This window comes from Mercenaria mercenaria, chromosome 16, assembly GCF_021730395.1.
Source record: "Mercenaria mercenaria strain notata chromosome 16, MADL_Memer_1, whole genome shotgun sequence".
Classification (NCBI taxonomy): Eukaryota; Metazoa; Mollusca; class Bivalvia; order Venerida; family Veneridae; genus Mercenaria; species Mercenaria mercenaria.
In genome coordinates this window covers 45294471-45311826 of record NC_069376.1, presented here as the reverse complement: position 1 = coordinate 45311826, position 17356 = coordinate 45294471, and the positions used below count along the sequence as shown (strand labels likewise).

The following is a 17356-nucleotide window of genomic DNA, read 5'->3' as shown; positions in this document are numbered from 1 at the left end:
TCATAGCACTGTTAGCACTTGTTTATTAACATTAGATCTGAAAGTATTTTTAAAGATACGACTGCTGCAAACAGTAAGAATATAAAGAAGATTAAACTTACTTATATCTCAAAATCCGAAATATATGCAATAAAACTTTAATATTATTTCAACTGAATCGAAAGTAGAAACAGGTAAACAAAGTCGAGATAAATCACGACACATTTTCACAGCAAGGTAAAGTCTATAGTTCACGTAAGTACCCGGATAATCCCAACTCTGTTCAGCGACCCTAACTCAGTGCCAACATGGCTGACAGAAAGACGATGTATATAGCTAATTTCCTCGTCTTTTTAGCTCACTTGTCACATAGTGACAAGGTGAGCTTTTGTGATCTCCGTCGTCCGTCCGTGCGTGCGTCCGTCAACAATTTCTTGTCTGCACGATAGTGGTTTCATTTATGATTTTATTTTAACCAAACTTGCACACAACTTGTATCACCATAAGATCACGGTTCCTTTCTTGAACTGGCCAGATCCCATTATGGGTTCCAGAGTTATGGCCCCTGAAAGGGCCAAAATTAGCTATGTTGACCTTGTCTGCACAATAGCAGCTTTATTTATGATTTGACTTTTACCAAACTGGCACACAACTTGTATCACCATAAGATCTTGGTTCCTTTCTTGAACTGGCCAGATTTCTTAATGGGTTCCAGAGTTATGGCCCCTGAAAGGGCCAGAATTAGCTATTTTGACCTTGTCTGCACAATAGCAGCTTCATTTATGATTTGAATTTAATCAAACTTGCACAAAACTTGTGTCACCATAAGATCTCGGTTCCTTTCTTGAAACGGCCAGATACCATAATGGGTTCCAGAGTTATGGCCCCTGAAAGGGCCAAAATTAGCTATTTTGACCTTGTCTGCACAATAGCAGCTTCATTTATGATTTGATTTTAACCAAACTTGCACACAACTTGTATCACCATAAGATCTTGCTTCCTTTCTTCAACTGGCCAGATTCCATCATGTGCTCCAGAGTTATGGCCCCTTAAAGGTCCAAAATTGGCTGTTTTGGCTTTTGCAGCCATATAGAGACTTCATTTATGGTTTTATTTGATACAAACTTCCAAAATATCTTCAACAACAATAAATATTGGATTCCATGACAAATCAGACCCAATCGTAGGTTCCAGAGTTATTTTATATCTGATTACCTCCCCTGATTGGAATCAAAATGGATTTATATCATTAAGTACTTACAGGACTTATTTGAAATTTCATTATTGTTATTAGTTGGACTGAGACAATCAGGGTAGATAACTATGGACTGATTTTATGTCATGTTTTTTTTAATTACTTCCCTTTTACATTACTATAAATAGCTTATTTTTAGTAACTTTTTTATTATTGGCCGTAGGGAAAACACGAGACCAGTTTTCTGTGGTACAACATGGATGGTATCTCCAATTTTTAGGTGTATTTTAACATATTTATACCTTGTAAGATTTTTTTTTCTTTTTGGTTAAATTTCTTCCCTTTGTTGTTCCTGTCCTTTGGGCTTAGATATTTTTTCTGAGGACCTTCTTGTCCTCAAGTGCAATGATAACAGGTGAGCGATATAGGGCCATCATGGCCCTCTTGTTTCATGTTTTTATGTGAGTATGCAATGTTAGTGTACAACTTTTGATAGTCATAATAGCCTGTATTGATAACATGTTTGTGTACTAAATATTTCAATCGAAATGTCACATTATGTGGCTAGAATTCATTAAAATGTACTCAAAAATGTCTTTAAAATGAACATGTTTTATGTTTCTAACTGTTTAAAGTATCAGAAATTGCAGCAAGACTTTACTTATTAAATGTATTAGTTCCAGAAATATCTCTTTGACAATGTTTAACAGTATCAAAGTTTGAAATTGATTTTTATAGCTTAGAAATTGTATTGATTATGAGGTAGGTTTAAATTTGGGGATAATTCCTAACTGGTACAGGAAACAGTGCTGGATAAATACAAACTTAGAACGGATAAACACCTAACCAAACGAAAACGGCTGTTCGTCTGTGCTTTTTTATGGACTGTTGATGCTCGAAGTTCTTTGATCTACCCACCCCTGCAGGGATATGGGATTCCTTTGTCCAACTTATCCGACCCGTGATTTTTTGCCGGCGGACAAGTGCATTTTTCATTCTGTGTGTCCGCGGACAAGCATACTTTTTCAGGTATAAAATGAGAAAACATAAAATATCATTTAGATTGTGTGTTGCTTCAAGTGTATGGAGGTGATAAAGATAATGGGTTCTTTGACTAGGTCTCGCGCACACTGTAACTCGGTGACTATGATAAAATATCAGAGAAGATTTAGATACAAGAAGATCTATTTAACGTCGGATAAGTATAAACATATAACACTAGCTTAAAGCTATTTTCCGACAAACACATGTAAATAAGCTCAACATAAGTAAAACAGCTGTAATAAAATGTAAATATGTTAAAGCAAATAAAGCATCTGGCTCAAAGTAGATAAGAAACAAATCACAAATTATCACATACATGTTACAGCGCATTAAAACAAAATAGCACATAGTTACTTGCAAATAAAAGGAAAAAAGTAATTTACCACATACAGATTTAGCACATTTAAAGCCGCATAAAAAAGATTAGCTGACACTACACAAAAATAAGAAGAGTCACATTTTACAACATGCATTTAAAAAAAAAAACAAAAAAAAAAAAAACATAAAAGAAGAAATCATATACATGCTAAAGGGAACATAAGAACTACTTAAAGTAGCTGAAGAACAATATTTGCATCATCAGCATATAGCATTCTGTACCTAAAACTAAAAAAGGACAACAAGGGTTACACACAGAGAACTAAAAGGACATTTTAAAGACATCAGAAACGTAAACAACTTAAAAAAGTATTATGACAAGTTTGTAAGTAGAATTCCAACTGCTGAGACAATAAGTCACTGTCAAAGAAAATATATTTGAGCAAGTAGTCAGCCAAATTAAAATCAAAAGCACACAGAGATCGCAAGTATGACTAAAATAAGTCGGAACGTTTTAAGAGTCTTTCTCTGAATTCATCTGGCTTTGCACCATTACGTGGGCAGTGTTTCGGGCATGACCCCAAAAGATCCCGAACACTGCTTACGCGATTTCAGACTTATAAACGTTAAAAGGCAAATATTTCAACAGCTTATTTTTTTACCACAGTTATGTGATATGCTTTTCTATTTTATTGTCCTAAATAAAGAACTCGATCTCTAGTCTATTTGCGCTTTCATGAAGGTTTAATATTACAAATCAGAGCAAGTGAAATTTGACTATGGACAAGTGAATTTTAAGTGTCCGTGGACAAGTGAAAAATGTAAGGATACCCACACCCCTGTCCCGTCAGTCCATGCATCGCTCCCCCCACCACACCACACACACACCTTTCTTCCCTATTTACCGCCTGAAAAATATCATATTTAATAATTAATCATAAATCTAATCAAAATTAAACAATATCAAAAATATTCCATTAGCACCTCTATAAAAATCTCTTACACTATACGATATACAAGATTTGAAACAAACAACATTCTTCTGAAACAGTGTGTGTGCGCGCGTGCGTGCGTGCGCGCGCTCGCGCGCACGCGCGCGTGTGTGTGTGTGTGATGGAGGGAGAGAGGGTTGGGGACTACAGAACTTCGAACATCGGTGTTATTAAATAATTTATTATATAAATATAATAATTTTGACTTTTATACTGAGTTATTTTTTAGGGTTTATCCAGATTATTCCAAACATTGCTATTTGCATAATATTAAAATTATGAAAAAAATAAATATTTGGCTGTAGTGGGCATACATATAACATCTTGTAAAATTAATGACAAAGTTTGAAGACAATACCGCTTATAAAGTAATGTTTACAATAATCAGACCATGTACATGTCAACTCATTCATTTCTATAGAATACTAGTCAGTTAGGTGTTTATCCGTCACGCAATTTCGTGTAAGTTAGGTTTTTATCCATTCCTTATGTAAACTGAGTTCGGTTTTTATCAAATCAAAGTTAGGTTTTTATCCCTTTTCTCGCTGTCCGTACATTTGAACATGTATTGTGTCAACATGTAGTGGGTTAACAACATAGGGTAAACGGGCCTATAAAGCAGTATATCTTTGCTTTCAAACAACAAAAAATTCGAGGCATCAAAAGCATAGAAGTATTTTTAAAGATTTTTTTGTAAAAGTTTTCATTGATAAAGTTGCCTTGTTCGTCGTTTTTCCACCTGAAACCACAAGGATTGATATATTTAACATGATACATTTTGAAATAAATATATACTTGATCGATGGAGATAGATATATCAACAGAAAATTCCTTTATACATCGTAATTACACAGAAAACAAAGTTGTATCGGCTTTACATCCGCCATGTTGACACTGAGTTAGGGTCGCTGAACAGAGTTAAGATTATCCGGGTACATGGCGTGTAGTTGTAGGTAAAACGTTAATGAATCAGCATTATTACTACTGTTCAATACGATGCGTGCAATGGAATCTAGCCACCTTACATATAATATTTTGTTTTATCTTTTATCAAATCGAAGCAATGATAATATTTATTTTTTTCCTTTCCGTTTATTCCTCCGAGAGCAAAATAGAAAAAATGTCTCAATGTTAATTATAAATACAAAAAAAAACCCTCAGATGTACAAATCAACACATCGTAATTGATAAGCATCGTAGACAGAAATAAATTCGTTCTAAAACCGGCAACACGTTTCGACAACACATATACAAAGTTTATATTGTAATATCCTATTAAACAGAGATGCACTCGAGTTTTTAATTATACGGTATAATGAATCAAAAACTAAATTTTGCTTTTTATTATCTTGACAGTGGCTAGCGCATTCAAAACGTACTCTCGGCTGACTTAGAAAAATGCACTTCCAAAAGTGGAAAGAATAATTTAAGCGTACTTAAGATTGAAATTCAGAAGTTTAGGTTAAGAATTATTGTTCTTGTAAATAAAGAAGCCTAAATAAACCCGATCGTATAGGAAGGCCCTATCTCGTTACATCCTGCCTTTTTGTAATTGTGATTTTTTTTTAATTTTGAATGAACTGTTACAGCAAGAGCACTTTATTTGCTAAGTTAACATTAAAGAACGTCCTGTATTGAAACAATCTTTGAAAATTCTATTTTAAAAATGGAAAATCAATTTAGTTCTACTTTACAAATATTAAAGATATTGCCGAGGGATCAACATTATGTCGGTTACTGATCAATGAATATAATGGTGGTTGACCTAGAACGTTTCGTTATGTTGCGAAAGCGTGTAGGCGGCTTTTGAAGCAACAGAACGGAAAATTTTATTGCACAATGGTGTGGGCGACATTAACAAAGATAAACACACGCCAAGACGAAACAAGTAGTTTCAACATGTCGCACTGGCATGCGTACGGCAATGTGGCACGTTTTTGTCGTTATAGTCACGCCTCAACGCAACAAAACGAAACATTTCATTTTGTCTTGGCGTGCATGCCAACATGAAAAGTGTCTTGATGGCGCACGCGCCACCACGAAAAATGTTTCGTTCTGTCGCGTTTTATATTTCGACATGTCACGTGGTAAGTTTCGTTATGGCGCATTGGCTTGGTCGAAACCACGAAATGTGCTACATCAACCGCGCGCACGCCAACGCGACATAACGAAATGTTATAAATCAGTCACCATGAATTCAGAAAGAAGTCCGAAATAAATAGATCCTAATTTTTCCATTTTTCGCGCATTTGTGCGTAAAACGTGGGCAAAGTGGGCATTATTTCACTCGTGGAATGAACTTTACATATAATAGGACACTTTTCATGCTAATATTCGCATGTTTTCGAGTTATTTACTTGAAAACGAAAGTAGGGTGTTTATTCTCTGCGGTCCGCTTTCTGAAATGCGGCAATATGAGGGTACCTTGCATTTCACTGCATGCTATTCAACACCCTTTTTTCTTTTCGTTTTCTTGAAGCAAATGTATAATGCATTACCAACTTTTAGTAACGTCGATCTATCGGAAAATCGATAAATTTGCCTATATAAACAAAGAAGGAAAAAATTACTTAAACTTAAACAGAAAATGTTATATTTGGAAATAAAAAATTCGATACCTCACAAATTAAAGTTTAATTTATTCCGAATATTTTGAATATTTTTTTTTTTAAATATTTTAATATTTGGTTGGTCCTTTTTGACTTTAAATAGACCCACCTCAGTCCATATAGACTCTGTAGGAAACGGGTAAAAAAACTGACTTTTTCAGATATAACAGATAAAATGAGATATTTTCCGAAAATAATAAAAAAATTGATACTCCTAAAATGTAGAAAAAATATTCAATTTTCGTTATGTGTAATTTGTTTTAAATTTAATAATGGTTTGTTTGGTCCTTTTTGCATTTTAGTGTGTACAGTGAACATTTCTTAAAAAATTCCGGCTTTTTCCGCCGTTATCCGTAAGTACTCGGAAGCTGTTACGGAAAATATTGTCGTCTGCTAGCCTGACTCTGTCGGTACAAATTGTCAAAGCTCAAAGCCTATGAATTGTAGGCAACTTCACACTCGTGTAAAATAGGTGTACGACGGAGTGAAAATCTAGTGCCAGTAGACAGAGCGGAATTTCATAATTCTATTCTAATTCTATTTCTAATCACGTTTATCGACTTTTCGGCACAACATAGAGACTTAATTTTGGATTTTTTTCTATTTTCGACCAAATTTTCGCACATGGGATGATAAATGTGGAAGTTTCAGTCATTTTTGCCAGAAAGTCGTTAAAAAACCTTCAGATCAAAATTCAAATCTGAAGCGATTTTCGTGCTATACGTTATTTCAGTTCAACGTTAAGACCTGACATAACATGGAAAATAAAAAATGTAAAATATCAATTAAAATGAACTTATGAAGTGATATGAGTTATGTCAGGTCTTATATTTAGGACTAGGATAACATGGTGTAACAGCCATATTTCATATCTTGTAACTGGATGGTAATATTTAAATGAAATTTGGTCACTTTAAAGATATTCAACATTAAAAACGTTTCATCCAGAGATTTTTCGAATTTTAGCATTTTTTAGGGAGATAATCGGTATTGAAATTAACATTGATGCATATGGGAAATATATACTTTCTTTGATTATGAGAATCTGAGCTCGTTTTTCGAGAAAATTTTGCGGTAGAAAGCTGCATTATTTGATTCTGATACAAATATCAAAAGGAAATCTAAAATTCCCCGTAGGAAATAAGAAAAAATTACTTTTTTTCTAGTTTCTGGGGAGATAACTCATGAAAAACCGAAATAATCAGGGGAGGTAATTTAAAGGAATTTTTTTAGAACTTCTTTCACCATATAGCTTGTCAATATGCACCTTATTTCTATCGTTTGACATTTCCAAAGCTTACATTATCAAGTTGTATGTACGCTTTTGGTGAATTTGAGGCCTATTACGGGTAGTCATCCTTAATTAAAATAATGATCAGTATAGACAGTATATATTCCAAAAGTTACAACTTAATCGGAACGATCTGCATACACAGCTTAATGCAAAGAGGTCGTGAATAATACAGAAATTATAACAATAATTACTGTAAAATGTTAGAATATATGCCCTTGTGATAAGATGTCCCTTCAATTTTCCATCAGCCAAGTTAATTATTACAGCTGTTTTCTTATATATTTCATGAAAATAGCATCCATGAGGCATAAATGATCTCTTTTTACAAGTTGACTTACCTCGTGTTAATTTTAATTTCATGGTGCTGCCTCTTTAATTTTCTGTCAATTCAAATTCACAGCAACTTTCCCACATAAAGTGAAACACAAACTTCTAATAAAATGGTCATTGATTCAGTCTCTTAATTGTTCACTGTGAGTTTGACACAGTATGGGGAAGTTCTCACTTGTATATTTGTCAGTTGCTTTCTTGAAATAACATCCCCAACAATTAGTTGAAATAGTGTTTATCAACACAAACACTGTTAATGTGTACACTTTTATTTTTTTCTTAACTGTAGAAAACAAACTAGAAATAAACAAGAATGTCAAAATATAAATCTTTACATTTAATATAAACAACCGCAGGATTTTTTATACAAAGACCCATATTCAATTTTTCCAATAATTCGAATATCGTTTTTTTTTTGTTTTTTTTTTGACACATTAAATAACGAAGGATAATTTCGATTATTCGTTATATCTTTTAAATGGTTTAATATAACGAATTTGCTTCGGTGACAGTCGTTGATAATCTTTCCTTTAAATGATGATATAATTTTAAATGTTGTAAGTTTACGCTTTCGCTTACCCTTTGTACTTTTTAAACGTTCAACCCTTGTTTTCCATTGACGTCAATTGTGAATGTTTTTTTTTTTTGCTAAAATTTAGGGTAAGTTTTGTTTTTATATTTTACAAAGTACGAAAAACGGTGAAAGTAATCGTTTTTGCTTCGGTGATCTTTTACAGAATAGTTCTGGCTCAACTCAGCTGTGTAAAAAATAATTTAAAAAAAAAAGTATTTGATATAACTTACCCTTTGGGTGTTTTATAACATCACTCTTACGTTTAAAATTGAAGACCCAGCCGACTCGGACGACTTGAAACCACATTGTCAGTAAAATAATTATTTCGACTTTACTAATATCAAAATAGGTCTGTGCATCCTTTTCTTGCTCGGAAAAATAATAATTTACATATTTCATACTCTTAAAGATTAATTTACATATTTCACACGGTCAACTGGACAAATCTAATATATATTGAATACAGTGCCAATGGGCATCTATAGTGTTGTCATATGGCTGTTAGATTGTAAACACAACAAAGTATGTATCTTGCATGCTGTAAGTAAATAATTTGTGAGAAACATTATTATCTTGTTGGCGGATGAATTTCTTAAGTCAGAGTGAGACGTGTAACCTGCGTTGACACGCCGATAGTTCTATTGAATGTCTTGCCTCACAACTGTAAAGAAGTGATTTGGTCATTTACAAGTTACAATTGATTTCCAGCATAAATAATTCAGTGTGAATATCAAAATCTCAGATTTATACACCATTACCAAGATATAAGATGAAACAATATTGCAACCAAATTTAAAAAATACACAACGACGTCAATTATATTTCCAAATAAGAAGCTGATCAACTTAAATAACATCCAGATAAATTCGAAAAGTGCATAGAAAAGCCGTATAATACTGGAAAGAACAGAATTGTCTTCTTCATTTGTGTAATCTTCTCCAGTACACACAGTACAGTGCAATAGCATACTCATAATACACGCGAAAACCAAAGTCCATCTAGTGCAGTTTAAATACAGCATCTTGAATACTTCTCTCTGAAATATACAATTTATATAAAATTAGAAAAAAAAAACAAACTAGAAATGTGTCCATGGGACACAGATGCCCCCACTACATGACATTAAAATGACAATTTTTTCCCAGGTCAGGGGCCAAAAATGACAATTATTTCCCAGGTCAGGGGCCAGAACTCCTACAATACTGAATGAATCCGGATGCAAAACCTCAGGTGCACAACTGCACATGCTGACCAACATTCCTGTAAACTTTGGTGACTCTAGGTCAAATACTTTTGGAGCTACGCACGACACAACATTAAAATGACCCATTTTTAACTAAGTCAGTGGCTATAACTCCTACACGACTGAATGAATCCGGACGCGAAACCCCAGGTGCACAACTGCATATGCTGATCAACATTCCTGTAAACTTTGGTGATTCTAGGTCAAATACTTTTGGAGCTATGCGCGACACAACATTAAAATGACCAATTTTTTTACTAAGTCAGGGGCCATAACTCCTACATGACTGGATGAATCCGGACGCGAAACCCCAGGTGCACAACTGCACATGCTGACCAACATTCCTGTAAACTTAGGTGACTGTAGGTCAAATACGTTTGGAGCTATGCGCAACACAACATTAAAATGACCATTTTTTTACTAAGTCAGGGGCCATAACTCCTACACGACTGGATGAATCCGGACGCGAAACCCCAGGTGCAAAACTACACATGCTGACCAACATGCCTGTAAAGTTTTGTGACTCTAGGTCATATACTTTTGGAGCTAGGCGCGACACAACATTAAAATGACCAATTTTTACAAAGTCAGGGGCCATAACTTCTACATGGCTGAATGAATCTGGACGCGAAACCCCAGGTGCACAACTACACATACTGACCAACATTCCTGTAAAGTTTTGTGACTCTACGTCAACTACTTTCAGAGCTACGCGCGACACAACATTTTCGGAAGGACGGACGGACGGAAGGACGGACGGACGGACAAGAGCAAATCTATATGCCCCCCACCCCCAAAGTGGTGGGGGCATAAAAACAATGGCAAATGGTAAACATGTATCTTAAAATACCAGCTGCATATCTTAATATGTTTTTGGAAATGTATGATCATTCTGCAATTCTTTTATTATTGCAGGCAGTGAAAAATACAAATAAAGGAGTGTCTAACTTCACACTACACAGAACAATGTATGGTTTTTGGTTACCTACACTCGACTGAGTTTGCATTTGTGAATTTAATTTATAAACAAAGCTGCTCAGAACCAATAGGAGAAACAATTTACAGAGATTCAACATCAAGTTCAAATTTTATTGCAAGTTCTGGCAAATCGTTGCCGTTAACAATACATACATATATGAGCCGCACCATGAGAAAACCAACATAATGGCTTTCCGCGCAGTCTGATCAGGATCCATGCTGTTCGCTAACGGTTTCTCTAATTGCTATAGGCTTTGAAAGCGAACAGCATGGATCCTGACCAGACTACGCGGATGCGCAGGCTGGTCTGGATCCATGCTGGTCGCAAAGCCAATATGTTGGTTTTCTCATGGCGCGGCTCATATATGCACTTAAGATTTGACATGCATACACCACATATATATACTGCATAAAGCACAAAAATAAAACGGTTTTTAGACTATAACGCTAGATCGTAAAGCAAATGCTTTAACAAGAAGTTTGCATAGTTGCAATAAGTTTCTTTTTCTTGCACATAAGAACTTATCATAAGTTGGCAAGATACACGTTTACTAAATGATATTTATAGGCCAGGATGTAAAGCAAAACATAGTAATAAGTGGTATTCTGATTCAACATTTTTCGCGTACGCATTTTACGAAGTCTGTTATTTCTACTTGCCGCTGTACACTTGCCTATTTAAATTTCTAAAGAATGAGGACAACATCTAAAGTAAGACATGTTTTACGTAATTGTCAGTCTAATAACGGTAACATTCCTCGAAACAAAAACAAAATTTTTCTCAGAAATATGGGGTATAATATTAAATCATTTTTAAAGCAGTTCTTCATTATGCATACATTGATTATATGTTACTAATTTTTTTTTTTTTTTTTGCCGAAATGAATGTAAATATTTTCCTAAATTTCGCGGTGAGCTTTTAACACTAAATATGAATCGTAGAAATGCCAGAGATGTATATGAAGTCCGACATAGTGGAAATCAGTTGTTATTTAGACACGCGTGGTCGTCTGTAGAACCTGCTGTATTGAAAAGCAAATAAGCCATGTAAAACTACGTGAGGTCGTCATACCGTCGCGATATCCACCTATATTGTATGCCGATGACAAAGCATCAAATAAGACCTACATGATTTGATACTATTGTAAACTATGCCTGTATTTTGAAAAGTGATTTACGAGATCTATATTTGCACATGTATGACATTCTGTAAAATATAAAACTTGACCCTCACCGATGCGAGTTCGAGCCTCACACGGGGCGTTGAATTCTTCATGTAAGCAAGTCATCCAGCTGGCTTACGGAAGGTCAGTGGTTTTACCCAGTTGTCCGCTCAGGGGCATCTGGGGTCTTCCTCCATGCACTATCAAAGCTGGAAAGTCGCCGTATGACCTATAATTGTGTCGGTGCGACCTGATACCTAACAAGAGAATAAATAAAACTTCGTTTCATTATGATATTTTTATACACTTTACGTAAGCCACTTACCTGTTTTAGATTAAATTCACACCGCCTCCAGACTGGTAGATGGTATTTGCAATCCAAATGAAATTGAAACAGAGTACCACTTTAATCTGAAATTCAACGAAAATTGTTGAGCTAATACCCAGTTCAAACTTGAATATTTACATTCATTATACATTTTGAATGGGGGAAAAACACTTTATTTTCGTGTAAACAACATTTGTGTAATAATTTCATGTACGGTCCTTTCCGCGAGACGCGTAGTCTGACGTCATATACAATAAAACGTGAACAAAATGGCGTCGTCCGAAAAAGTCTATCGAAATTGGGCCAAAGGAACTTTAACTAATTTTTCTTGCGGTAAAGATCAAAACTGAGATGACACGATTGTATGATTTTTCACTGGATTTAGCAATACTCTAAAATAAAAACCAGGAACTGTTTTTTAATTGGAAGGCTGCGAGTTACAATTGAACTTGGACGTTTTTGGCTGTAGGCCTACCAGAAGCTACTTACATGTCGAAACAATTATTATCCTGACATTTATTTGGTTTTCTGATACTTCTGGATACCAGGCCACTAATTTTTGTAGCAAGTTACCGTAAAAATGTAAATATAAGAATTAAATGCTATTTTTTGTACGTTTATACGGGTATAAGTAATAGAAAAGAGGCGTAGCCTTAGAGAAATAACCTCATTATTCTAGTGGCCCCTTCGCTTTCTGTTTCGTATCATGGTCCGCCAATATGAACTTCGGCTATTAATTTTGATTGACAAGTTAACATTCTATTGTAATCGTCGGTACTAACACGTGAGCGGCTTAAATTTGATCTTAGATAAGCGTACTCTAACTGAAATAGAGAACGATTTCAGAAAGTTCAACATTTCACTACAGTATTGTAGGAGGGACCTAAGACATGTTCTTAGTTAGAGCTCGGCTTATAGCCACGTCTCTCCCTCACTTGAAGAAAATTACAGATAGAAGTTAACAGTTATAATGACACTGCAGGTAAACCATGATACAAACCACACTGGAACTTCTTGCAAAGTATCCAAGAACCGAGAGCGCGATTCATTGATTTGCAAGAAACCCGGATGTTAATTATACCCGTCTAAGCATTCAATTTTAAGTAAACGAGCATATTATGCCGATAAATAATACGCGTATGTTGCATTAATCATCAAATTATATGAAAGCTGTTTTTGTCAAGAGATGTAATAGCCTTGGTGATATTCCTGTTTCTTGAAACACAATAATTGTGTTTGTTTTGCATTTTGTTACAGCATTTTCTATGTACTGCATGCCTTTGCTATTTATGCCTCGCACGTTATGTGTGAAAAGCAATTTATTTGCCAATTAGACTAATAAACTGGAAGTTAATGATCGAAGGAAAAATATGTGGGCAAAGTTGTCGACCTTGATAAACACAATTTCCGATACCCTTTTAAGTCACCTGAAGTTTGTTTTGGGGTGAGCCGTTAGTATATGTGGCTCGTCCGGCTTCCGTTGTCCCGCGTTCCACGTGTACAGTTTTACTTAGACATCTTCTCCTCTGAAACTACTGGTCAGAATTACACCAAACTTGATCAGCAGCATTTTGGCACTGACCTCTATGAAGATTCTTCAAATGTTTTACACTGGCCCCTTTTAGGGGTCGTCTGAGCAGAAAATAAAAACACTTTAAACAACTTCTTGTCATGAACCGCTTGATGGCCTCCGTGGCCGAGTGGTTAAGGTCGCTAACTTCAAATCACTTGCCCCTCATCGATGTGGGTTCGCGCCTCACTCGGGGCGTTGAATTCTTCATGTGAGGAAGCCATCCAGCTGGCTTACGGAAGGTCGGTGGTTCTACCCAGGTGCCCGCTCGTGATGAAAGAATGCACGGAGGGGCACCTGGGGTCTTCCTCCGCCATTAAAGCTGGAAAGTCGCCATTTGAACTATCATGTGTCGGGCCGACGTTACATCCAACAAAAATAAAATTTAAAAAAATCTTCATCAAACTTGGTCTGTAACAACCTTTTAAGACTACCTCCAAATTTTATTCAAATGCTAGGGCTAAAAGTAGAAATACCTTTAAACGACTTATTTTCATGAATGTTGGATGGATCTTCATCAAACTTGGTCTGTAGCATCGATAATAAGTATCTTCTGTCAAATTTGTTCAAATGTGGGCAGTCGGTCCCTTTACGGATCGTAAGGGCTAAGAATACAAACTCATTTTAACGACATCTGCTCAAGAAACGCTTAAAAGATATTCATTAAACGAGGTATATAGCACCATTATAAGTTTATCTCCCAAACGATTCAAATGGGAGCTATTCGTCACTAAAGCTAAAAATAAAAATACCTTAAAACAGCTTCTTATGAACCACTGGATGGAGCGTCATCAAACTTGGTCTAAAGCATCGTTTTACTGTCCTATATCAAATGTGTTCCATTGGGGGCGCTTGGCTTCTTTAAGGGACTGTTAAACCTAAAAATAGAAATTACTTTACATCACTTCTTTCATGAACCAACTGATCTTGATTCGTAGCATTATTGCAAGGTCCTTTACAAACTTAATCATTTGGGGACAGCATCATTTAGAAGGTCCTCTCTGAAAATTATTCAAAGGCTGGCACATGGCCCCTTCAAGGACACTAAAGTTAAATATAGAAATATCTTTAAACGACTACTTCTCGTGACCCGCTTGATGCAACTTCATCAATCTTTTTACGGTATGCTAAAATACGATTCATAAAAATTCTTTATGCGTTGAACACTGAAATCGAAAAAAAAACCCAACAAACAAACAAAAAAAAAAAAACAACAAAAATCAACAACTGTAATATATACCGTATTTTAACTAGCTTTTAAAGATGTATATTAATTCCTTCTTAATAGTTTAATATTTGTTATTTGCCAATAATTTTTATGATATTCTATATTTTAGTAGATATTCTAAAGAAAGGGTCGAATGTAGGCAGTTATAGCTTTCATGTAGTATAGTTATTTCTTGCACCATTTCTCCATATTTGGTGGACCAGAATCTTTCCGATTATTTCAAATATCATAGATTTTTATTTGTTCAAGTCTCATCTATGTACATGTCATCTGGATTAAAACAATCGAAAAGTTTTTCCACCAGGTAGAGACTAAATCTATACTGTTAAATGGTATTACAAAAAATATAGGTAAGAGATAAGTAATTGATGAATAATTGCATGATATAAATATACACCGTGTGTAAGTTACTCATAGAAGTATTATATGATAAATATATACTTGAGTATTAACTTGCACCTGAATTGTGCTTGCATTATGACTTTTTACAATAATCGGTTAAACACACTGTAAGTATGCTAGTAAGTATTCTCCTGCGGGATTCAACAAAAGAACACAAATTATGTTTAAATGGCAGGATGAAAAGTGCCGACGTACGTTTCTGTTCCATCTTTGCTTATACGTTTGCCGTACCCGGATATTACCCTTACTATCACATTCACCGAGATTGATCTTTTGGAGATTCGGACATAATCGGCATTATATGTGTACAGCATACGGAGAATAAGACTTCGTAAAATGCGCAGGTGTCATCACATTTTTAATTATGAAACAGACGTTTTTGATGCTCTATAATATTAAGTACATATTAGTCACCAGTCTTGGTAAAAAAATTGACAGATGGTGTTTTAGTTGAAATTTTGTATGGCAATCCTTCATTTTGAAAATTTATTTGGTCAAGTACCTATTAAAATTTATATGATATTCTATGACATACCTTTCATTTATTTTACATTTCCTTCTGTCAAGGACGAAACATTCTTCAGAATCTTCCACCTACCCTTTGAAACATGTTTCTGTGTTTCCTTGGGCTATTCTGTATCCAAGAATATGTGAAAACACCACGCCTTTAACTGTAAATCAAATAATTATAAGCACGCTTAAAAGGACCTAATAACATGACTGAATGCGTTTGCTGGAATACCTAATATTGATCTGATACCTCTCGAAAAAAAATCTACAGAAATAAATGTTTTCATGTAATTTAGATGTAACAATACACGGTAGATGTTTTGATTATCATTAAACCTGAAACGTTTTTAGATACAGCTACTGCAAAAGACAATATAATGAAAGAAGCTTAAACTTACTTGTTCTTAAAATCCAAAAATGCACTAAAACATTAACTGTACCTACTGAATCGAAAGTAGAAACAGGTAAAACACAGCCGAGGTAGAACTATGACACGGTTTCACAGCCAGGTAAAAACATTATCCAGTCAGAACTATTACTGAGGTTTTATATTATCCGGTTACAATGCGTCTATGCAATTCATAATTAAACGTGCATCGTTATTTTTATCATTTAGTCAGTTTTGTTTTATTAAGACATGATTCATTCCTATGACATTACATTACATGTACATTATTATATATTATTTTACTGTACTTTGTTAAATCAAATTTGACTCTTATACCTACATGGGACTAGTTAAAATGACACCAGACAATATTTAGGTACGTCCTTCTGTGTGCAGATTTTATCTCTAATTACTTTAGAAATAGCATTCTTATATACAAGGATTCTCTGTTTATCTGCAGATTTATCTTTATCCTGCTTATATTAGACTATCCAGTAAAGACAGCTCTCAAACATTTGCATTATTACCGGACGTTTTCTTAAAAAAAGACGATATATCTATGTATTGCAATAATTTGATTCGTGTAACTTGTGTACAAATATTTAAATATCTAATTATGGATTGAATGCTATTTTTATGCGTTCATATGGGTGTACACCACAAATCCACGACTTGCTGCTTCCGCAGAATAAAATAAATTAGAATTCATATGTGATAAACAAATTATTTTACTTTTACAATTCACAATTAGGCGTTTTAAAAGTTCAAATAAAACACATGTGAGTACATTTTAGTGAAAAACAATACATATTAGTTTAGTTTATACTAAGTTGTTTTAGCTCAATTGTGATGGAAGCTGCAAGCTTATTTGAACCACTCTCGAGTCCACATCCTGGAAAATTCAGTACTGGTGTCATATGAGAAGTTATGGTCGTGACCCGAGACGGGCTCAAAAACACGACCCTGGATTGAGCGGCCGACACCTTATCCACTAAACACCGCTCCTCTCAATTCCACATAGAACAAAAATCAAATGATGGTGCAAGAATAGTAGAAAATATGTAATGATTTAATTTTAAAGTTGTGTTTATTATCATTTTAATCTATTATGCATGACGAAGGCACGTATTTCTGTATGACTAGGGAATTTGAATCAGAACGTCTTTTTTCAGTTGTGCTGTTTCCATTTTAGGAATTCCACGAATAGCGTT

At 34.7% G+C, this 17356-nt stretch overlaps 1 long non-coding RNA gene across 1 annotated transcript; it reads right to left on the bottom strand.

The window, feature by feature from the left end:
* Nucleotides 1-8038: 8038 nt before the first annotated feature.
* Nucleotides 8039-15936, bottom strand: LOC128549221 (uncharacterized). Its single transcript, XR_008367523.1, has 4 exons — nucleotides 15783-15936; nucleotides 14370-14495; nucleotides 12045-12130; nucleotides 8039-9371 (listed from the first exon to the last, which is right to left on the bottom strand). It is a non-coding gene; the product is annotated as an uncharacterized LOC128549221 (long non-coding RNA).
* Between the last annotated feature and the right edge of the window lie 1420 nt (nucleotides 15937-17356).